This window comes from Elephas maximus, chromosome 4, assembly GCF_024166365.1.
Source record: "Elephas maximus indicus isolate mEleMax1 chromosome 4, mEleMax1 primary haplotype, whole genome shotgun sequence".
NCBI classification, from domain to species: Eukaryota; Metazoa; Chordata; class Mammalia; order Proboscidea; family Elephantidae; genus Elephas; species Elephas maximus.
Window position 1 is genome coordinate 56306683 of NC_064822.1, and position 23991 is coordinate 56330673.

At 44.8% G+C, this 23991-nt stretch overlaps 1 protein-coding gene across 11 annotated transcripts in view; it reads right to left on the reverse strand.

Moving 5' to 3' along the window:
• The window catches only part of CACNA1C (calcium voltage-gated channel subunit alpha1 C), an 896734-nt gene that overhangs the window by 481734 nt on the left and 391009 nt on the right, over positions 1-23991 (reverse strand). The gene's annotated exons all lie outside the window — the stretch shown is intronic.

The window sequence follows — 23991 nt, forward strand, 5'->3', positions numbered from 1 at the left end:
TAGCATTTTTTGTTTCTTTTTTGGCTTAACACAACACTTTTGGAAGCCAAAAGTCCCCAGAGCATCTTATAGGCTAAAATCAAGGTGTCAGTAGGGCTTGTTCCTTCTGGAGGCTCTGAGGGGAGAATCTGTTATCTTGCCTTTTTCAGTTCCTAGTGGCCGCCTGTATTCCTTGGTTTGTGGCGCCTTCCTCTGCCTTCGAAGTGCATCACTCGACCCCTGCTTCCATCATCACATCATCATCCCCTGTAGTCAAATCTCTCTCTCGCTTGCTTTTATGAGAACACTTGTAATTACATGTAGGGTCCACCGGGATAATCCAGGATAATCTCCCCTTCTCAGGATCTTTAACTGAATCAATTCTGTAAAGTCCCTTGTGCTCCATAAGGTAACATTCACAGGCTCCAGGGATTAGGATGCATGTACCTTTGGTGAGCATTATTCAGCCTACCACACTTGCCTTAGAGAGAGGTGGCTGCATCAAGAAGGGGCGGTAAGCATCTCGCTCCCTGACTGGTTGACCACTGACCAATAGGTCTTGGTTTCTACATGGGACTGAAATGGAGCATGGCAAGAGAAGAGGGCATGCGTCCTTAAAGTGTGGGAGTGTAGGGATCTGCCAGCTGGAGCCAACCGTGCAGGCAGAATGAGCACATAACAGCAGCAGCAGAAGTAGCCCAATTTGATACTGAGGATCAAAAACCAAACCAGCTGCCATCAAGTCGATTCTAACTCATGATGGCCCCATGTGTGTCAGAGGAGAACTGTGCTCCATAGGGTTTCCAATGGCTGGTTTGTCAGTTGTAGATAGCCAGACCTTTCTTCTGAGGCACCTCTAGGTGGACTTGAACCTCCAACTGTTCAGATAGCCACTGAGCATGTTAACAGATTGAACCACCGAGGGACTTCTGACACTGAGGAAGCTGCCTTAAAATGAGCACCCTCACCCCAGCGCTATCTGAAAGGGAAGGCCCCAAGGGCGTATCACTGGAGAGCAGGAGCTAAGGGGTGCTTAACTTTTTTTTTTAACCCAGCATGTCCCAAATTTTTTGACTAAAACACCCACTACACAAATAAAATTTATCAACATTTTGTAAAGCACCATGTTTGGAAGACAATTTGTTTCAGAAGTGCTTGGGAGTGTGGGTTTGGGGAAAGGGTTGACAATCAGAGGATTTAGAGGTGGGGAAGGGCAGGAGGAATTATTTTCAGGGTGTTTTCCTTTTTTGTTTTTGTAATCTACTGGATAGAAGACCACCAGGACTGAACTTTATGACTACTTAAGTCCTAGGACTCAAATTAGCTATTTGTAAGGAGTCTCCAGGGTCCCCTCAGATTCGCCTGCTCTCTCTGACAGAATCTCAGGGTGAGATGGCAGACCTCAGCAATGCCATCAGCACATCAGTCACTCTCCCTGAAGGCTGTCGGTGGCCCTGTGTTCAGGCCCCAGAGTGTGTCAGATGGCAGAGTGGACATGCTGAAGGTATGTATCTGCCATCTAGTGCTTCCCACATGGACCAGGAACCCAAGGAACATCCATCTACACAGCCATATCACAACCTCTGGAAACTTCCAAAGTCCCTTTCCCATGCAAGCAGCCAGTCACTGGACAGGACGGGAGGCACAGTGTATCTTCCTTTATAGGTATAACACATATGGTGAAGGGCACAGTTCCTAGAACAAGACTGCCTGGGCTCAAAGTCTGGCTCCACCACCACAGCTACATAACTTCCGGCAAGTTCCTTAACCTCTTGGTGCCTCCGGTTTTTCTACTGTAAAATGGATTAAGTGAGTTAACGTAAGTAATGTTCTTAAAACAGTCCCTGGCATGTTATGAGCACTACAAAGGTGTTTGTTATTATCAACAATACTATATCATAATTCTATCTTACTGGCAGCTTGTTTTCTTGTGTGTGTGTGTGTGTGTGTGTGTGTGTGTGTGGCGGGGGGTGGGGGGTTGCTGGGAGTCACCCAGCCCAAGTTGTTTCTGAACCTCTACAAATATGTACAGCTGAAAGAAGACATAATGATAAGGAGGACATCCAAGACAAAACCAATCAACAGAGGGAGAGACAAAAATATTACGTCATCATCTAGGGGAAGGCACACCAGATTGGTAGACAGGAGCCAGGGCTCAGCTTGAAGCTCCACCATTAATTTTGCTTTGTGACTGGGGACAAGTCTTTTAACCTCTTTGAGCCTAAGCCTCCTTCTGAGTAAAAAGATGGGGTTGAATTAAATGATCTCAGAGTTTCCCAGCTTTTAAATTCCATGTTTCTAAGCCCAGGGACTGGGTACAGGAGGGCCAGGGGGTGGATGTGTTAGTTGCCATCGAGTTGGGTCCGACTCATAGTGACCCCATGTATAACAGAACGAAATGTTGCCCGGTCCTGCGCCACCCTCACAATAGTAGGTATGATTGAACTCATTGTTGCAGCCACTATGTCAATTCATCTCATTGAGGGTCTGCTTCTTTTTCACTCACTCTCTGCTTTACGCAAGCTACCACAGTATGACAAACTGACAGATGAGTGGTGGCTAGGGGGTAGAGGTGACAGAAAAAGCCAGATTGGGTAAAGAAATAATCCTGTGGTGTGTGCATCTGTGTGTGGGATAGAGATCAGGGGAGATGGATGTTCAAATGCCTCCCTTAGTCCCTGCCAAGGACTCTCTGCCCAGCAGTCCCCTGAATGGCTCAGGATGGTGCTGATACAGAGGCAGTTATCATCCCGAAAACACACTCCCACAGCTGCCATCCGGCTACTTAGAGCTGTGTTCAACTAGGTAAGAATTTAATGTCATATCCAAGAGTAAAGCTCAGTAAAAATTTTGGGTCCCTGAGTACAGCTGCTTTTTTCATCCAAATACTTTGTTCACCCTGCCCTGCTCCTTTTTTCACCTGAGACCCCATCTTTGTGCCCAGGTGTTGATGCTGAGCCAACCTCACCTTGCTCTGTGTTTGGATGCAGGGAGCATCTTTGAATTAAGAAGCAGCTCGCTGTTCGAGCATGAATGTATCCATCCGTGCAGTGCTGAGACTCATTCACATGGAGGTCTGGACAAGCCCAGAGCCCTCTGGGAATTTGTTCAGTGGTCTGTAAAGAAATCTGCTCTCTGTACTTTTACTAAGAGGAAAAGGTACCAGGGGTTTGCCTCCTGTGGACATATGGTTATATCACGTGGTGCTTACTTTTCCGGCTTTGTGGAGTTAACCCAGCCCTGTGCACGGGACAGAACGGCTACAATACAGGGTGGCAAACCCTTTTGTGCCTATTGCTTCTTTGGAGTCCCTGAGTGGTGCAAATAGTTAAAACGCTCAGCTGCTAACTGAAAGGCTGGAGGTTTGAGTCTACCTGGAGGCGCCTGGCGATCTACTTCAGAAAAATCAGCCACCAGACACTTTATGGAGCACAGTTTACTCTGACACACATGACATTGCCCTGAGTCAGAACTGACTTGACAGCAACTGTGTGTTGCTTCTTAAAAATGGCACCACCTTCTTGCTTGGTGAGGCCCTACTTTAGGGAGAAGAAAGGATCCTAGACCAGATCATTCTCCAGATTCCTTCTAGGACCTCGTACCCTCTCAAATCTCTCTCCGCCTTTACCTACTTTACCCCACTTCCCCCCACACACGCATGCAGGACCTGTCAGATTTGCAGCTCACCACAGTGCACTCTTTGAATGTTCACTTTACAGTCTTGACAGATATTCTCTCCTGTGTCCTCCCCTGAACTCTCAGAGCTCTGACAGGAGAAGTGACAAATACTAGCTGCTCCTCCTACCCACCCCCAGTTTGGCAGGTGAGGGACACTGAGCCATCCACCCAAGCATATGCTCCGGCTCTTTCTTAAGAAAAGGCCGTGCCTCAGCAGGAAGGCAGTGGGGGCAATTTGCAGGAACTTCTGCATCCATCCATCCATCCATCCAAAAGACACATAGTGAACACTTGCTGTGTGCAGGGAGGTATTGGAGATAAAAAATCAAATCAGACATGCCTCCACCCCAAAGCAGCTCATTTCCCTAAACCTGGGGGAAACAAACTGGTTACAGGGCCCCCACCATCTCCATGGGGTGTTGATGGGAATCACACCAAGGCACTCCTCCCTCTCAATTCCTGCCCCTGCTCACCTTCTGCATGTCTTCATGGGGTAGTCTTGCCCATTTAGACAAAAGCATTGATGGATTCCTGCACATATTGCCAATCTGTAAGACACTTGCATGGCTGGAAGCCACAGCCATGAATCAATAGGACAGTGACTCCACACCCAACCATCTCCCTGAGGCAAGGACTGCGATCCCCACCAGTTAATGCCTGAAGCTCCCACAGCCCTGCTATGGCTAAACAAGGAGGATATGGAGAAGGAGGTCTGGGTAGAGAGACAGGTCAGAAGCAGGAACGTCAAAGAGGGCCCAGAGTGACATCACTCACATAGCGGAGCTCACAGCACTCGGCCCGCCACTTCCCCTCCACAGGAAGAGCCAGCTCTGCACCTTGCCCTGCAGCATTGCCTCTTTGTACTTACTGCAAGGCGCGTTCTACACTTGTGAGTTTTCCTAAGGCCTGCACAAGCCCCTCACCAATGTCAAGGCAGCAAGATCCAGCCAGAGCGCTCAGTCTTAAAGCAACCAAGACCTAGAGATAGAGCCAACATGCTCTCAGTTCTAAATTAGAACCTGAAGGGCTGAGAAACAAAGCAGACCAAAATACCATTCTTCTCATGAGGGAATATTTACTGAAGAGTTTATATATACTGAATGAATCTTATGTAAGAGTCAACATGTTCATATCACCAAAAATAGGACTGGATACATTTTGGTGAATAAGCTATTGATGTATTTAACCCTTCTAAAGAAGGAGCATATTTGTGAGAAGTGTCCACTCCTTATCTACCCTGCCCCAGCCCCTGGCTCTTTGTGGAACATCAGAGTGAAGAGGTCACATGTACAGGTAGGGCAGCCCTTAGCCAGCAGAGCAGGCTTCAAGGAGGGCAGAACTACATGGAAGAACTTCCAGGAATTGATGACTGATCTTCAGAAGGGAATGGCGAGTACAAGGCAAGGGACTAAAAACACAGGGCCTTTGCGGCTGCCTTTTTCTCCCTTCTGGAAGAGTGACCTTCGTATTTGTTTCTCAGCACTTGGCCCAGCCTGGCACTAGCAGTAGAAGGGGTGGAGAGGGCACATACCCATAGCAGCCATGGCACTGCCTTATGTCTTTAATGCCTTCCTCAGCTTCTACCAAGATACAGGCCAGGCACTCCCCATCATCCTAACATCCTGGTAGCCAGAAAGTTCCCCAGCTGAGGGCAGAAGGACAGGGAATGGGTTAAATAGCTATGGAGGAGGCCTCAGGATAGGCATTCACTATGCATGGCTCACCGAGTGGCAGAGCCAGCCAGATTTCAGTTCATAAACACTAGTCAGCCACAAACATCATCCAGCCTCAAAAGCCGGATCTTTTTTCAGAAACCCAAACACTTCTTGTAAGTGAACCAAAGTTTACAAATTTTTTCCTAATAAATCAGTTGGATCATACTCATTTTGTAAAATTACTGAACCAGAAACAAACCTAAAAAAAATCTTCAGAATAGTCTCCCAACCACACTGATATTTCATTCAATTTCAAAGCTTGCCTACAAGACTCTCTCATTCTTATTTCCAGCTGGTTAACAACTACAAAACATTAAACCAGGCATACGACCTGGGGCTCCCAGCCACCGCCACAGCCAGGGTGTAGAATCTTGGGAAAGTTTCTTCAGTTTCCAGGGCCCCCTCCTTCTCACTCTGAAAATGAAGGGACACATGATGATGTGTAAGGCTCCTTCAGGGTCTGCCCTGCAGGACTTTATTATTCAAGTTTTTTCAAAGGAGATAAGCCTAGAACATGAGTTTCTCAGAATGTTCATAGGTGCTATGAGGGAAGAAAAACTCTATGGTCAAGAGGGCCTGGAGTTGACAACAGGGTTCTTTATCGCAGGGCTACTCTGAATCTTTAACATGCCAGTGAGCATCTCTGTGATTCTCCAGGAAGGGGATGAAGGCTGCAGCAGCTGTCGAGTAAGATAACCCTGCTTTGTGTGTGTGTGTGTCTCCTGGAGCAAATCATGAAGCAGGAAATTTTGCTCTGATCTGTGCTAAACTACTGACCAAAAATTAAGTTCTTGCCTGATTATAATACATAAGATACAAAATCTATCTTTTTAAAACAATGTAATTTTTAAAGACCAGAAAACTTTTAAGACCCATAGACATGAAGGCAGGACACAGAGTTGGTCTCCTGTGACAGAGCGTTCTACATATGCCTCCCTCCTAAATGGTGGCACAGGAGACAGAGCCCACCTACTTTTCTGCCCTGGGTCCCATCCCACCCTGGAGCTCAGCTCCTCCACTGAACAGTTCCTGGAGCGCGCCTGGCCACGCCCACAGCTTCCTGGGCAGACTCAGTCCTGTGGGCCAGCTCAGGACAGGAAGTGCATGCCCGCAGACCACAGGGAGCTGTTGGGACACCACACAATGACACGACCCTGATTAGAAGTGGCTGTGTGGCTCTGGCACAACATCGACCCATCCCTTCCGCCCCAGGCAGGCCTGCTGCTCATCATCCCCCACCTCAGCTGGGTCACTCTTGGCACTGGGCTGCTCCCTGGCAGCCTCGCCTTGGACATCCCTTGTCTTTGGATTGCCTGCAGTTCCCTAACCTGTTCTCTCTCTTCCTGCTCTTTCAAGAGGCCTACTCTAGCCATCTTCAGGGTTCACTGTGTTCCTGCCCTTGAACTTCCTCAGCCCTAGAGAATCGGAATGACACAATTTAGCACCTAATTACACATCCTCTCATCTTGCTCCTGAGGGTGCTAATTGTGCTTTCCCGACCAGACTGCAAATGCCCTGAAGGAAGGAAACACTGTCCTTTTTATCTGTGATGCCCAGCGAGCCCAAAGCTGAGCAAAAGTAGGTACTCAATAAATAATTGTTAATTAATTCATTTTGGATGACATTGCTGCTAAAGGTCATTGGTAATCAGGACCTCACTCTTTTCCCGAGGATGCCTTTTACTCCTAACAAATATTTCTTGAGTGTGGCATACATAAACTTACTCCAACTCTCCCCAGATAATTTTTTGGTTTGTATATAAATTGAAAAATGATTGGCAACCAGTATCACAAAATAATTTGTGTATGAACTGTTGAATGAGAAACTAATTTGTGCTGTAAACTTTCACCTAAATCACACACACACACACACAAACTACTTTTGTTCCACAGGATGTTCAATGGCTGACTTTTCAGAAGTAGGTCAACAGGACTTTCTTCCGAAGTGTCCCTTGGTAGACTCAAACCAACCATTTGCACCACCCAGGGACACCATTAGTACATATGGAGCTCCCGTAATTCATATCAGTATCTGAAGAATATTCCGTAATTTATTTAAACAATCCTGAATAGATGAATATTTAATATACTTCTGATATTTAACAATTCTACAACAAATATCTTATGCACATATTTCTCGTACCACAAGAATATACTCAGGATAAATTCCTAGAGGTGGAATTGTTGAGTCAAGGGATATTTGCCTTCTGACATTTTATTGAAATAGCTGAATTGCTCTCCATAGAGTTATACCAATTTATACTTCTGTTTTAAATGCATGAGATCACCTTTGAATGTGACTTTGTTTCTACACACTCATCAAACAGTATGTCATAAAAGTGTTTCATCTTTGCCAATCTGTAAAAGATTATATCGCATTGTATTTTTAATTTTCATTTATCTTATTATGATTAGGTTGAAAATCTTTTCTTGTGTTTCAAGAACCAATGGTATTACTTTTTTCTGAATGGTCTTTCCATACCTTTTACCCATTTTTTCCAATGAGTTAGTTCCCTTTCCTTACAGATTTGTAGGATCTCCTTATCTTTTCAGGGAATAAATCCTTTATCTATAAACTGTAAAAATGAAAACAAATGAACAAAAACAGAATTTACCCCTTCCAGCTCCTAGTGTTGCTGCAGACTTCAGCGCCAGAACTTTTAACTTATACTCTTTAAATCTTACAAATGTCTCTCTTAGCTTGTAGCTTCTATCTGACTCACAAAATGACAGATGTTGATGGTGATAATGATGATGGCTGACACTGAACACGTAAGATGTGCCAGACACTTTCCATGTACTGACTCATTTAATCCCATAATACCTTTATGCAGTTGGCACCATTATCATCCCTATTTTACAGATGATGCAATGGTGGCTTAGAGCAATTTAAGGGCCTTGCCCAGGTGCCACAGTTTGTAAGTGGACCCCACAGCCATCAGATGACCAAAAGGGAAGGTGTAAGGTCATCTCTCCTGGAGACTGAGGATTAAATCTTCCCCTCCCCGTGGTTTTCAAATCGCTGATTATCAAAATCAACTACTGGGAAGCTTTTAAAATACTGATGATGACAACAGAGAACTCCTGAGGGAACAGGAGATCAGTGGGATGCAGACCCCAAATTCTCATAAAAAGACCATACTTAATGGTCTGACTGAGACTAGAGGAATCCCTGCGGCCATGCTCCCCAGACCTTCTGTCAGCACAGGATGGGAACCATCCCCGAAGACAACTCATCAGACATGAAAGGGACTGGTCAGTGGGTGGGAGAGAGATGCTGATGAAGAGTGAGCTAATTATATCAGGTGGACACTTGGGAGTGTGTTGGCGGCTCTTGTCTGGAGGGGGGATGGGAGGATAGAGAGAGAGGGAAGCTGGCAAAATTGTCACGAAAGGAGAGATTGAAAGGGCTGACTCAATAGGGGAAGAGCAGGTGGGAGTACGGAGTAAGATGTATGTAAACTTATATGTGACAGACTGATTGGATTTGTAGACGTTCACTTGAAGCTTAATAAAAGTTAATAAAAAAAAATACTGATGATGATGGTGATGAGTCCCCATTCCTACCCCCATAGATTCTATTTCTGCAAATATAGGTGGGGCCCTGGAATCTGTATTTTCTCAGCTTTTCAGGTGAGTCTGAGGATGGGTCAGGATTTCAAAGCACTGATCTAATCTGTGCTCTTCTGTCCATAACTAAACCATTCCAGGCATCAGATGGGAGACCTCTGGTCAACTCTTACTGAAAACCTGCTGAGAGGGAGATGGGAAACAGCCGGTTGGCATGCCAACCTCCCTCTTTGCTTCCCTCCCTGTACCCTGGAAAATTTAATTAGTTTAGCCCCATGGGCCTCAAACCTGGCCACATTTTAGAACTACCTGAAGAACTTAAACAAAACAAAACAAAAAATCCCTGATTTTCGGGGAGTGTAAGGAGAGCAGTTGAATGAGGTGGAGCCTGGGGCACCCCACATCAGTACTTTTAAAGCTTCCCAGGTGATTCTAATGTGTAGCTCATAAAACTCGTCTTTTTTTAGGATGAAAGACTCTGGCCATTCAACGTGGGCCTTTGAAAGCTCCATTTTCACATAAACAAAATGAGGAGGGACTCTCCTTAATAGCACCAGCTAATTTTAAAACTAATAACACTAAAATGTTTAATACCCTCAGTAGCTCAGTTCAGCCTCATTAGGAAGAGTAAATAAAATGGAATATATTCCCCACACACACATACTGAAACTTGGAAAGTCAAGTCCTGGGGAGATGGCAATCACACCAGTCTCATTCTTAAGTGAACTTCCAGCACCTGTCCTGTGTGATTACAGAAACTGAAATGGAGGAGGTCCAGGGTGCAGAGGATCCCAGGGAGGCCCTAGATGAGTCAGCCGTGGTCCAAAGAGAGTAACTGACTTGCCTAGAACCATACAACAAAATAGTGGCGACACCAGGACCAGAACCAATTCCTGGCTGTGGAAGACACTGTGGGTCTGAGAGGCTTCGAGATGATACTTTTTGCTTTCCAAATCTTAGGGCAGAAATGAATATCATTCATTTAAGCCTTGGTGTGAATTTAAAAAAAGACACTGTCAATTGAGGGATACTGGGATTTTAAATTGTAGCTGTAATTATGGCATAAATGATTTTGTTCCTTGTTAAAGAAACTAGAGACCCTTGGTGAGTGCTAATTACCTGGCAGGGAGCATGCTATGTTCTTTACACATATTCCCTTTTAATTAAGCATTACAACAAACCTGTGGGCAGCAGGAAGTACTGTCCCTCTTTCTCAGATGGGGAAACTGAGGTGTGGTGAAGTTAAGTCACTGGACCAGGGGTTCAACAGTAGCTATGAGAATTTGAACCAAATTGAGCCACTGCATAATAGCATCTTCCTCAGACATTGACAAGCAAGGAAGGAAATACATCTTGGAGAGGAAGAGCTGTTCAGGGCCCCTGAAACAGTGAAGATGGCTCTCTTCAGGCAGTTTTCTTTCCTTTCTTCACTTCTTTTTTAAATGTGCATGGGTTTTTTTGTTTGTTTTGTTTTTTGGAAGGGGTTGAAGTGCTGCAATATATCTCTATATATCCAACTATTAAAAATGGGTACAGGTATACATGCATTACACACATACGGATATGCATGGAGCATGGAGAAATATGAGTATATGTAATATATATGAATACATAAATATATATATTCAGACAAAGCAGAAGGAGAGGGCCCAAGATTCTCACAAATACTGAACATTAATGATTTGATGTCAAAATATTCACTCACAAAATTCACAAGCACGCCACGAGGCTCAGAAATGGTGAGGGAAATATAGCACCTGGATGTTTGCATTCTACAGAGATGATTCATTAGTATCTCTCTCCCCTCTGCCTTTCCCCTTAGGAGGCAGAGGCAACAGCCCATTTCCTCAAACAACCCATTGTCTCCTGAGGAATTAAAAAACAACCATCATAATGATAGTACTAGTGAATCAAGCCAGCGTGCTTGTCCACTAATGACAAGTTTCTGATTCTGCCAATGGTTTTATATTTGTCAGTACTCTGCTGGTGGAATCTGGAAGGTATTATGCTGAGTGAAATTAGTCAGGTGCAAAAGGACAAATATTGTATGAGACCACTATTATAAGAACTCAAGAAATAGTTTAAACACAGCAGAAAATATTCTTTGATGGTTACGAGGGTGGGGAGGGAGGGAGAGGGTATTCACTAATTAGACAGTAGACAAGAACTATCTCAGGTGAAGGGAAAGACAATACACAATACAGGAAAAGGTCGGCACAACTGGACTAAACCAAAAGCAAAAGAAGTTTCCTGAATACAACTGAATGCTTCGAATGCCAGAGTAGCAGGGGAGGAGGTCGGGGTGACTATGGTTTCATGGGACATCTAGGTCAACTGGCATAACTAAATGTATTAAAAAAACGTTCTGCATCCCACTTTGGTGAGTGGCTTCTGGGGTCTTAAACACTAGCAAGCAGACATCTATGGTGCATCAATTGGTCTCAACCTACCTGGAGCAAAGGAAAATAACGGACACCAAAGACATAAGGTAAATATAACCCCAAGAGACAGAAAGGGCCACATAAACCAGACTACATCAGCCTGAGAACGGAAGAACTAGATGGTGCCCAGCTACAACTGATGACTCCCCTGACAGGGAACAGAATAGAGAATCCCTGATGGAGCAGGAGAGCAGTGGGATGCAGACCTCAAATTCTCATAAAAAGACCAGACTTAATGGTTTGACTAAGACTAGAGGGACCCTGGAGGTCATGGTTCCTGAACCTTCTGTTAGCCCAAGACTGGAACCATTCCTGAAGCCAACTCTTCAGACAGGGATTGAACTGGACTATAAGACAGAAAATGATACTGGTGAGGAGTGAGCTTCTTATCTCAAATAGACACATGAGACTACGTGGGTAGCTCCTTCCTGCCTGGAGGTGCAATGAGAAGGCAGAAGGGGACAGGAGTTGGTTGAATGGACATGGGGAATATAGGGTGGAGAGGAGGAGTGTGCTGTCTCATCAGGGGGAGAGCAGCTAGGAATATTTAGCAAGGTGTGTCTAAGTTTTTGTATGAGAGACTGACTTGATTTGTAAATTTTCACTTAAAGCACAACAAATAAATAAAATACCCTCCTGGTTCAGGTGTGTCTCCTTCTCAAAGCCCAGTCAACGATCAGCCTTTAAAGGTCTCTGGTACATGCTACTGTCAATACAGCAGCTCCTAGCAGTGGCAGCTTCCATGTTTTATGTGCTCCTTGTCTCCAGAGAGTACATGATAACAGAAAATGGGAGGGCAGCTGAAGGCATAACACTCAAGAACCTTGCAAACATAATCAGAGTTGGTTTTAATATTGAGTTGTTTGCATCCCTGTCTAGTACCCCATATCTTTCCTCTTATTGTGGACATTTTTTCCTCCCCTGAACTAACAAAGGGTTGCGCCCCCAAGGCAGGCAAAATAGTGATGAAGACAAAGTTGGCTTGCTAAGCCCTTCTCCATTTCCTCAGTCAGTTCAGTGGATTTATTTGATCTGTGATGAACTAAGTGATTCTGACAAAGATGTTAGCAAGTTAGAGTTTTCTCCTTCCCTGGAGCACTATGAGATAATTGAAGCCAAGTAAAGCTGTTGTTGTTGGGTACCATCGAGTGGATTTTGACTCATAGCGACCACATGTGACAGAGGAGAACTGCCCCATAGGGTTTCCTAGGCTGTAATCTTTACTGGAGCAGACTGCCAGGTTTTTTCCCATGAAGCAGCTGGATGGATTTGAACCACCAAACTTTTGGTTATCAGCTGAGTACTTAGACTTTGCGCCAGCAGGGCTCCTTAAAGTAAAGCTACAATGGTGGAATTTCAGACCGTGGGGCATTTAAAAGGAGGAGAAATTTCCAGCCCATCCAAGTAGATGTTTCCCTATGGTTGGACCACAGAACAACTGGGGAACTTGATACTACTTTGTGTCCCTTATCATCTTTGTTTCTTTTCCTTTTTTCTCACTCTGTGGCTCCATAGTAGAGAATGTAGTCTGCAATACAATGTGGGAAACCCTAATTCAAGAGGTTGGGAACAGAGGGCTTAGAAGAGGAGGTGGTGGGCAGTGGTGGCTAAAATGTCCAAGTTGAGGCTATTTTAAAAACAGCTCTAGGTAATTCTTTGGGTTGATCTTGTTGTCTACACCCCTTTTGACCTCAATAACTTTTCTCCAGCTTCCAACCAGTCCCAGTGCAGTGTCACAAATGACTTTGGCCTCTGTGAGGGTCCAAAGGGTGAAGAGCCAAAATCCAGTGTCAAGGTTAAATTTTCTTGGAATATCAAATATCTTTGCTGCCCATAACCTGCCTTTTGGGACTGTGAGGTCGGACCATTATAGAAATGCTTCAGCCATTGTATGCAGCCAGCAATTTTCAGATCCCCTGTCTCTAGGGTGAAGATGTCCTGCGCTTCCGCATTTTACAGCCAAGAGATTCTTCCTCATAACCATTACAGCAGAGTGGTTCTCATATCCCCAGCCCCATTAGCATGGATAAACATTTGTGCTCACTCATCATCTGTCGACATCTCTCTTTTCCCCACTCTCTTTTCATTTTTCTATCTTTACTCTGAGGCATAGGGCACAAGTCATCCATTTTTATGACACCTGCTAAGCAACCTCATTTTTCTGACCACTCTGGCATGTGACACCCCTTTCATTCTCCTTGCTTCTTCCCAAGTCACCTCCCATATTAGAGAGGAGGCAAGACTGAACCATGGGGATAAGAAAACAATATGTTCACAGAGACAAAACAGTGAAAAACCCCACGCAATCTTCAATATGAGATAGTGACAAGAGGAAGCACGTCGAGAGTCTATGTGGCATCGCATTTAGTACCGTGGGATGAGAACCAGACCACTGTTCAACTTCCAGGTCTGCCACTTATTAGCTGTGTGACCTTGGACAAGATATGTTACTTCTAAGAGTCTCAGCTATCTCATCGGAAAAATGGAGATAATGCCAACACATGGGGTGGTTGTGATAATTAAATCAGACAATGATTGTAAATGGGTCTCACATTGTGCCTAGCCCAGTGTAATCAATAAATGGTAGGGATTATTATTATTTTTAAACCCTTACTATTCTTAATTTGTCATCTATTTGGCCCTTCAACTGAGCCAGAATCCTCATTACCGACACATTCATTGAATAGTTGTTACTTCCCGGGAATTCTGCTAGGTACTGGGGATAAAAGAAAACACAAGAAAATTCTCTGCCCTGGTAACACTAATAGGGGTAAGTGGGCACACAGGCCATGTACCAAATGTGTGATGTGTATAGTAAGGGATCTAAGACAACCAAGGACACAGGCTTCACTGAAGAGCAGGTGGCTGCAGAAGGCTTCATGAAAGAGGCTTGGTTTGAATGAAACCTTTCAAGACAGAAGAGGGAGAGGAATTTTAGGTGGGGGTGACAGAGGTGGGGATAGGAATGCTGTGAATGAGAAATAAGGAATTAGTCAATTTGGCCATAGTGGAGGATTCCTAAAGGAGAATAATGGGGAACAGCTTTGGGGAAGTTGCAAGGGCCATCTGAGGGATTAAGGTTGTTTATGGTCTAGGCTTTGAGAAGAGGATTAAAGAGCAAAAAGGGGTTTAAGAAGAAGACTGGCAGAGACATGCAGGAAGGGTAGTCAGAGGCTCTATGCAGGGAGCCAGCTGGAAGACTACGGTAAGAATCCAGACCCCAGAAAAGACGGGATAGGGAGGAGGGGAAAGATGAGAGACAAATGCCAAATAAATCCCTCCACTGGGAAAAGTATAAACAGAACTGTGAACCCAACCATTGCTCAATTTTGGTGCCGTTTTGACCATGGAGATTCTATACCAGGGCAGATCTAACACTCAGCATACCAAGTACATATATGGACAGAGGCTGCCCCACCCCACCTGCTCTAGGTTTTCTGCTTAATCAGTGGTAGAAGTTGCCTTGACTACTTGTCTGGGTCAGGGTGACCAACAACATGTCTGTAGTCCCAGAAGCCAGAAATGTTCAATATTATGAAGACCTATTACATATTAACTAACAAAGCCGTTTTAATCAGCAGCTCTACTTGGGCATGTCTGGCTTGGATGGCATGAGCTCCACTCTGATCGACCATCTTCTCCCCTTCTTGAAACTGTTGGCAGTTCTCATGCTCTATGATATACTTCCAGAGCCACTTTCTTTTTCGACCTACTTTCTGTCTCGATTCCTACCACCACCACTCCAGCCCAGGCTCTTTGGACCTCTGGGTGGACCTATGGTGATGTCTTCCTAATTAGCTTTCCTGTCCACCCTTCCTCCTCCCACCCGCCTTCTAATGCCACCAGAACAGGCCTTTCCAAGTCTCATCAGAGCACTCCCCAACCATCGACAGAAAAGATCCAGTTCCTTCCCAGGATATTCGATGCCTTCAAATTGGTTCCAACCCACGTCACCAGCTTCATCTTCTTCACTCTCCACCAGTGTTCCTCCAACACATCACCCATGCTTATGCATCATGCTATGGACCACACTCTTCCCTCTGCCTCAAATATTCTTCCTCCTTCCAGTACCCACCACCACCAAATTTTCCTTCTGGTTAACTCCTACTTACCTTCAAGACCCAGCTCAAATGTAGTTTCCCCATGGAACTCTCCCCTTTTATGCCAGGCTAAAAGCACTCCTTCAGTTTGAAATTCTTAATAACCACCCCCCCCGCCCCAAAAACAAACCCGTTGCCATCGAGTCGATTCTGACTCATAGCAAACCTACAGGACAGAGTAGAACTGCCCCATATGGTTTCCAGGGACCAGCTGATGGATTCGAACTGCCAACCTTTTGGTTAACAACTGAGCTCTTAACCACTGTGCCATCAGGGCTCCAAAATTCTTTAATACATTGTCTTAATTAATACGTATTAATTGATATTTCATTTAAAATTATATACAGACTATATCTTTATATTCATTTGAATGCCTGTCTCCCCATGTGGACGGTGAATACCTCCTCCACGGCTGAGACTGTACCTTGTGGTACCTTAAATTATCAGCACCTAACAATGTATGGAGCCTATTAGACAGTTAACAAATGACAGTAATATATGAATACAAAAGAGATTTGATATTAGAGTTCCTACAAGAGTTCCCTGTTACCTTAAGAAAAAAAGATAAATTATAATATAGTATAGGCACTGGCAGAATCGAGTCATGGCTGTAAACTGTTAGTCATTCATCAAACACTTATTGTTTACTACATTCAGTCACTATGCTCTGATGAGGACTGTGAAGAAAAATGATAAAGCATATACAGAAGAAAAGTAAGTAATGAGCCAAAGCAAGCTCCTCTAAAGGTCAACTTGTGAAAGACCCTAGGTGTTAGAGATAGTCATGGAGTAAGAAATACGAATTAGACCAACACTTATTAAGAGTACTAGACATTTGGCTCAGGCTAGGGGAAGGGGAGAGAGGGAGAAGAGGTGGAGCACAGGACACTTTTCGGGCAGCAAAGGTGTTCTGTATGATACTGTAATGGTAGACACATGACATTAAACATTTGTCAAAATCCACAGGACTAGACAACACAGAGGGAGCCCTAATGTGAACTATGGACTTTAGTTAATAATAATGCATCTATATTGCTTCATCATTTATAACAAATGCACCACAGGAATGCAAGATATTAATAAGAGAAATGGTGTGCGGGGGGAGACGGCATATGGGAACTCTCTGTACTTTCTGTACAATTTTTATGTAAACCTAACACTGCTCTAAATATAAAGTCATTAAAAAATTGTTTATAGCTCTTTAGGTTTGAATCCTTTAGTTGCAAAAAGGCAATAAATACTTTAAAAAAAAAAAGTGTAACCGTTTCCTTGTGAGAATCCTTTCTAGGCATGGACTAACACTTAATTGCCTTCTGGCCCCCTGGACACTGCCAGGGCAGGGATGCTCTGACAGGGAAAAGAAACTAGATGACAGGTCAGTGTGACACACTGAACGGGCAGCCACTGACCCTGCGTGTCCAGGTGCCTCCTGCCTTCTCCCCTCCCACCCCCATCTCACCACTCTGAATCTAAATACACTCACCAGGCCTCAGATTTTACAAGAGGCCCCATGGAAAACCAAATAATACACACAAGTATTTAAGCCTGGGTATCTACCAAGGAAGGTATAAATCAGCTGCAAAAGGAAGTGGAATTTCCTGAGTTGCCAAGGGGCTTTTAAAATGAATAAGTATGCCAGAAAATAAAAGAAAGAAAGCAATTACAGAAAGCTCTTTGGCAGTGCCTGTTTAACTAGGCACACAGGCACTCAGCAGTACTCTAGTGTGGGTCTAGCACTGCAGGAGGAGAAAAGCGGGAAGGGACACTAAAACACTGTCTTAGTTATCTAGCGCTGCTGTAACAGAAATACCTCAAGTGGATGGGTTTAAAAAGAGAAATTTATTCTCTCCCAGTCTAGGAGGCTAAAAGTCCAGATTAGGGTGCCAGCTCCAGGGGAAGGCTTTCTCTCTGTGTCAGCTCTAGGGGAAGGTCCTTGTCATCAATCTTCCCCTCGTCTAGGAGCTTCTCAATGCAAGGACTCCAGGTCCAAAGACCACGCTCCCCTCCTGGTTCTTCATTCTTGGTGGCATGAAGTCTCTTTCCTCTCTGCTCAATTCTCTCTTCTATATCTCAAAAGAGATGGTCTCAAGATACAATCTAATCCTGTAGATTGAGTTCTGCTTCATTAACATAACTGTCTCTAATCCTGCCTCATTAATGTCACAGAGGTAAAGATTTACAACACACAGGATAATCACATCAGATCACAAAATGGTAGACAACCACACAATACTGGGGAATCATGGTGTAGCCAAGTTGACACACATTTTTAGGGGATACAATTCAATCCATAACAAACATATTCCCACTTGGTCCTTCACCCAGGGTCTGCCCACTTGGAACAGAGATTTGCCTGGTAATGAAAAGACCTCCAGGCCACTTAAAAGAAGGTGGCTTTGCTTGGATCGCTGCCTGCCCTCCCCGCCCTACTCACTTACTTTATGGCTCAGCCCACCTAAATCCTTCCACCCTTCCTGCTTTGGCCGCTATAATACCCCAGTATCTACTGTAGATACTTAGCAAATATTTGTTGATTGACTACATGAGGCTGTAGACAGGTTAAATAACTTGTTCAAGGTCACAAATGCTGGAGGCTTCCAAAACTGGCAGACTGATTCTGGAAAGACTGCTCCTGATCATTCTGCTGTCCCATGTGACAGTAGGAGCGTAGAACCAAAAAACCAAATCCACTGCCATCGAGTCGATTCCGACTCATAGCAACCCTACAGGTTTCCAAGGAGTGCCTGGTGGATTCAAACTGCTGACCTCTTGGTTAGCAGCCATAGCACTTAACCACTACGCCACTAGGGTTTCCTGGTAGGGAGGGTGAGAATTGGTACTCAACCTTAGCCTTCTCCATGCACCTTAAAGCATCTACAATGCTGCTCTCTTTAAATATAAAGGGTCACAATAAATGTGTGTGGAATTGGATTGTCTGTCCTCTTAGCAGTCAGGAACCACACCTAACTAAATACATGCATGCTACCTTCCCTAGTGCTCCACAAAAGAATGCACCCATCTTATGGCACTCATCATTGGCTTCATTATTGTATACCTAATATAGCACAAGTTTGTCTTGTCTCCTGAACTATCATCTTCTTAAGGACAAGGTCTGGTCCTATGCCTCCTTGCCTCCCCAGGAACTAGCACTGGGTCCGGCACTTAGTCACGCTTAGTGGGTGTCTTTCCATTACTTTTCCTTATTTCCAATACCAGTGACGCTCTCCTGCTGGTCTTGCTGAGTTAGGCCTGGAGCAGCCCCAGACCTGGGCAGATCATTAAACCCAACAGAACAGTGAGAAGCTGAAACAGCCCTTTCTTGCCTCCTTAGTTGGAAAAAATGCTTCCAAATAAGAACTCAAAATGAAACATGGCACGGCTCCTTAGTTTGAATCTCTGTTGACTTCTTTCTGGCTCACTGAGGATTTCTGGAAAGGGTTTCTCCCTCCATGCATATCACTTTCCCCAAGTAGTAAACACAGGTATGTTAATGGAAAGTAGACCAACCTCAGAGGGCTGGTTACATTCACCTTTCTTGCTTCTCAGAGGTGACAAACAGCAAACCAAAAGAGGCCTGGACGTGCTACCCAGAAAAAAAGCACTTCCAAATGCTGCCATTTGGAAATTGCCTCTAACTTCCGTCACAGCCAAATCCCACGTTCTCCACTGCAGGATGCTGCTGTGACAAGTTTTAATAAAACTGTATTTATGCCGAACACAAGACCAAGCAAAATCTCCAGACTCTAACACCTTATTTACAAACATCTCAATTTGAAGTAATCAAAACAGTTACAAAACTACTAGTTACCTTCCTGTCCTCCCCCCTCTTGCTGGTGTCCTATTCACCAAGGAACCAAATCCAGAAAAAGAGTCTGTAGTTTCAAGAAACCACCAGTAGGTGGGGCAGGCAAATTCTATGCAGGTTGGCTCCAGGGCAGAACTGCAGAGTAGGTAAGCACAGGACCCTTTGACAAATACCCACTTGGGTTACATTTTGATTATTTTGGCCAGTGTTTCTGGATTTTGAGGCCCCCTCATTAAAAGACTGCCGCATTCCCAAATAAATTTTTTTTCCCCTTTGGCTTCAAAGAAAGGGTCTTTTATTATTTTGTTTTAATAAGGATAACCATTTAAATGCCTCCTATATACCCAACCCAACACACATCTATGTGCTTTACATACTTTTAATCCTTGTAGCAGCCTTATGATGTATTAACTATTACCTCCTATTACAAAGGAACTGGGACTCAGCAAGTTTAAGTGACTTGCACACATGGTTGGCAAGTGGTAGAACTGAGAATTTAAATCCAGTCTATACAATGCAAAATCCATGCTGCAAACCATCACTGATTTTTTCTTGATTGATTGGCTGTCTGAGGCAACATATTTCTAAAGCCAAGGAAATGCTGTCTTTGAGCATTGAGGAAGGCATCCCTACACCCCAAAGACCCTATAACCAGCACCGACGATACCAGAAATTTCACCCCTAACATATTGTTCCTTCAACATATATCTCAGATCCCTGTGAAAAGTTAAACTTCTCCTAAAAAGGTTAACATTTTACTCTGTTATGAGTCCTTGACACTTTTTCTAAGCATAGGTTTGATGGGGGAATGCCCTGAACAGACTTCTTATTCTCTAGGACATGAAGGGGAAGAGCCCGGGGCCCAGCCCTCAGGGTCCTCCATGGAGCAGCCTAAGCTTATTTGTATAATAAAACCCAGGAAGATGTTCCTCTGGTCACTTTTCATCTACAGAACAATTAATCATGTTCCCACTGCAGCCTTCTACCCGGCCTTGTACTTATCTTCCTGAGATCTGCATGGTTGGAAAAGAGGTTCCGGGACACAGGTCATTGCCTTTCCCCAAAGAGGGCATTTACTCCACCTCCAACCAGAGCATTCTCCTTCATTCCTATGCATAAAAAAAAAAACCAAAAAATCTGCTCTGAGGTTTCACTCAGGGGACCGCCACCCTGCAGGGCCTCCTAGAGGCAATCAACGCCACCCCTCCCGGGAAACATGCACCTGTAACGCCAAGTTCAGGGAGGGCCAGAAAACAGTGTTCCAACATTGGCCCTTTCCTAATGCCCTATGTCACACTCCCATCCACAACCCCCAATTGCCACGACATCTGCTGAGAGAGTCAGGTGCTCGCCAGAAGGCTCTCTTTTGATGCTGATTCTCCACCTGTCCACACTTACCCACCTGCAGACTTCAGCTCTGCTGTGCCAACTAAAACATTAACTCTTCAGAGTGACAGCAGTTGGCCAGAGGGCCCAAGAACTCATCCTCAGTTGGCTCCATTTTCCAAAGGTGACACAATGAGGCAAAGTCAAAGGAATACTAAGCTGGGAGTCAAGAAACCAGGTTTCCATTCAAGCTTTATCGCAAACTAGTTGCATAATTTTGGGCAAGTCCCTTAACTTACCTGGCCACGGTATCCTCATGGTTAAGGTAGGGGTGTTAGGCCAGGGGATACTCCAAACGCAAATGTTCAGTGATTCTAGGTGGCTTGAAACAAATTTCCTCTTATCAGTAGAAGAGTAATTTGAGCTAAGAAAGTGTGAGCATGCAAATGGCAAAAGAGGAAAGCTATTACTTTGTACGCAGAAAAAAGAATATCTGGGATGGACAATCTGAGGTCTTAAGAAGTCATTTCGAAACTAGGTCTGCCCCAGTGTACACTCATAACATCTTGGAACATTGCACGTGTGACCCTGCGATATAATGCCCTGCTTATTTTTTTTTTTTATGTTCATAGCCTCCGATGGCAGAAGAATCCCCACGAGGGCAGGGGCAGTGTTTATCTTTCCATTGCTATATCCCCAGTGCCTAGCATCAGGCTAGAATACTGTAGTTGCTCAATAAATATTTGTTGCATAAATGAACTTCCAATTAACAAATCCGATTCCCTGAATCTAGCCTCTGTAGCTCTTCTCTATCCCTTTTCTGTAGATAAAAAAAAAAAAACAGGAAATTGGGGTTCTGATCATTCTAACAGTGAGCTTTGTCCATCAGGTTTTCCCTCCCCTGACTCCTCCTCCCCCGCCATGCTGTTCAAGAAAGCAGGGCATGACTCTTGGGCACAATACTTTGGCAGCCATATCTGCTCGAACAAATCACAATTCGCTGGTGGGCCATGCACTCTCCTCTCCTACTTGCTCCATTTTTCCACACAAAACCCCAGACTCTCCAGTGTCCCTCTCTCCTGTGTGCACCCACCCCACATTGCATGAGAAGGCTCGGCATTGCTCAGGAAGCTCTGGCTCCCGCCTGCTCAGCTAACCGCCTAGGGGTACATCTTCCCCAGATGGGATGCAGTTGGTGCATAATTAATTAAAGACATCAGATTTCAGTGAAGCCATAGTGCTTTCCTCTTGGTCTACTTTGCACGAGGAAACCCTCTTAACCTGACTGGCATCCTGACAGCTTGGCATTTCTGTATCCTTACAACAGGCTGAGTTAGAGAACAGACTTTTAATTAAAATTTACCTTCCTACACATGTGTTACCCTGCCGTTTACATTGTAATTTTCAGGTCACACATGCATATCCATACTATCTTTCACCTGCTGGCGGCGGCAACTCTGCTGATGAAGGTTGCACTAAAGAAGCCTTTGAGTGGTGCTGCCAGGGCCCCTGGGCAGCGGGGCATCCCGCCATGTGGCGATTAATCTGTATGCTCCTCCTCACATTTGTTGTAGACACAAGCATGGGACAGTGAGTGGTCCTGTGGGAGGCCAGCCAGAAGGGAGGCACAGAACTCCCAAGGACATAAAACAGAACTCAAGGGCGGGTTCTCAACCTCACACCCAAACTGGGCAGAAAGAGCCACTCCTGAAGGCCCTGGGAAGAACAGGCTCCATCAGAGAATATAAACTCAGGAACAGAAAAGCTGACTCTAAACAGGAAAATGGAACTGAAAACACTTTTGATGGTGAAAAGTGGAAAGGGCACTTTTTGGGTGCAACAAATCTATTCCAGAACAATCAACTATGCTCTCCAGGTTGCCCTGGCCGGCTGGTTGATTGGTTCCTGAATGGCCCAAGTGGGCAGAATCTACACAAGAGTCTCGAAACTCCAGAGTGAACTAAATAGCCTTTCATCATGTATTTAGCAAGAAATCATCAAACTTCAGAGAGAAGCTGGCTGGAGAAGGTAAGGAGGCTTAGGGTAAATGGCATTGCTATTGGCAGTTTGCTGCATATTCACTCTCAACGGCAGGGGACGGGGCGGGGGGCGGGGGCGGTGGCGGAGACAGAGATTTACCTCTAGTTTCCGAAAGAACAAGGCAAATAACTGGGTGTCCTTGGGCAGGGCTGTGTTCCCTTTGATGGTTTGGTGATCAGCAGAACTCTTAAAGGTCCCTTCCTCCCTAACATGGTGCCTGGCACATGGTCTGATCAGTGAATGTTTATCAGATAGATGATACTACAATACAATAACTTGCAATAGTTTTCAGCCATGGCTGCACATTAGAATCACCCAGGGTGTTTGAAAAAATATTAATGCCCAGGTCAGACCCACAGAGATTCTGGCTCAATTATCTATACTAGTGATCCACACAGTGTGGTGCCAGACCACCAGCAGCAGTAGCACCACCAGCAGGTGGCTTATTTGAAATGCAAATTCCTGGGCTGCATCCCACCTACTGAAACTCTCGGTGTGGGACCCAGGAATTTGTGTTTTAACAGGCCTTCAGGTGATTCTGATGTCCCTGAAGCTTGAGAACCACAGATCTAGAATAGACTGTAGGGCCATGGCACCATTTTTCTGAAAGATCCCAGGCAATTCTAATACATGGCCGTAGCCGAGAATTATTGATTTAAAGACTTGTGTTTACTCCCAATGATAACACAATCTCTCCTTTACCCAGAATTACAGAACTGAGAATACCTTATCTTCAGACAAGACTACACCTAGACCATCCAGGCTGAAACTGCTCTTCAGGACATAGATCTAGCTGGCTCAACCTTCCTGAATAACTGATGAGCAAATGAGCCACGTACAGTTTCATTCCCTTGTTTCCATGAAATTGCACCTTCAGGGGAACTACCTCGAGGGACAATGACCATTCATCCAGGGACTCTCCATGAGGGCATATGTATCTGGATCACAATCAGGATGAGCAGAGATGGCTCAATATATACTTCCATCCCTCACCTTAGGAAGGTCAAGTAAGAAGGGTACCAACTCCTAGAAACCTTCTCCTCTAGAACATTCCTTGGGAAGAAGGCAGAAAGGGTAAACAGTCCTAGGAAACCACGGGGAGAGGCAAGACTACAATGTGAGAAACCCAAAGGAGGTCTGAATTGGGAATCCTGTGTCAATTGGGACCTCCCATATCTGGGCCCTGGGGCCACTCACTATGTAGGGGTAATTGAGACTGGTTAGCCAGATAAGGAGCACAACATCCAAATTTCTTACACGAGCCCTTACACCCAGACTTTGGATTTTATCTCCAGAAAACTATAATAAAAATCTGCTTAAAACTCCCCTGGGGCCATG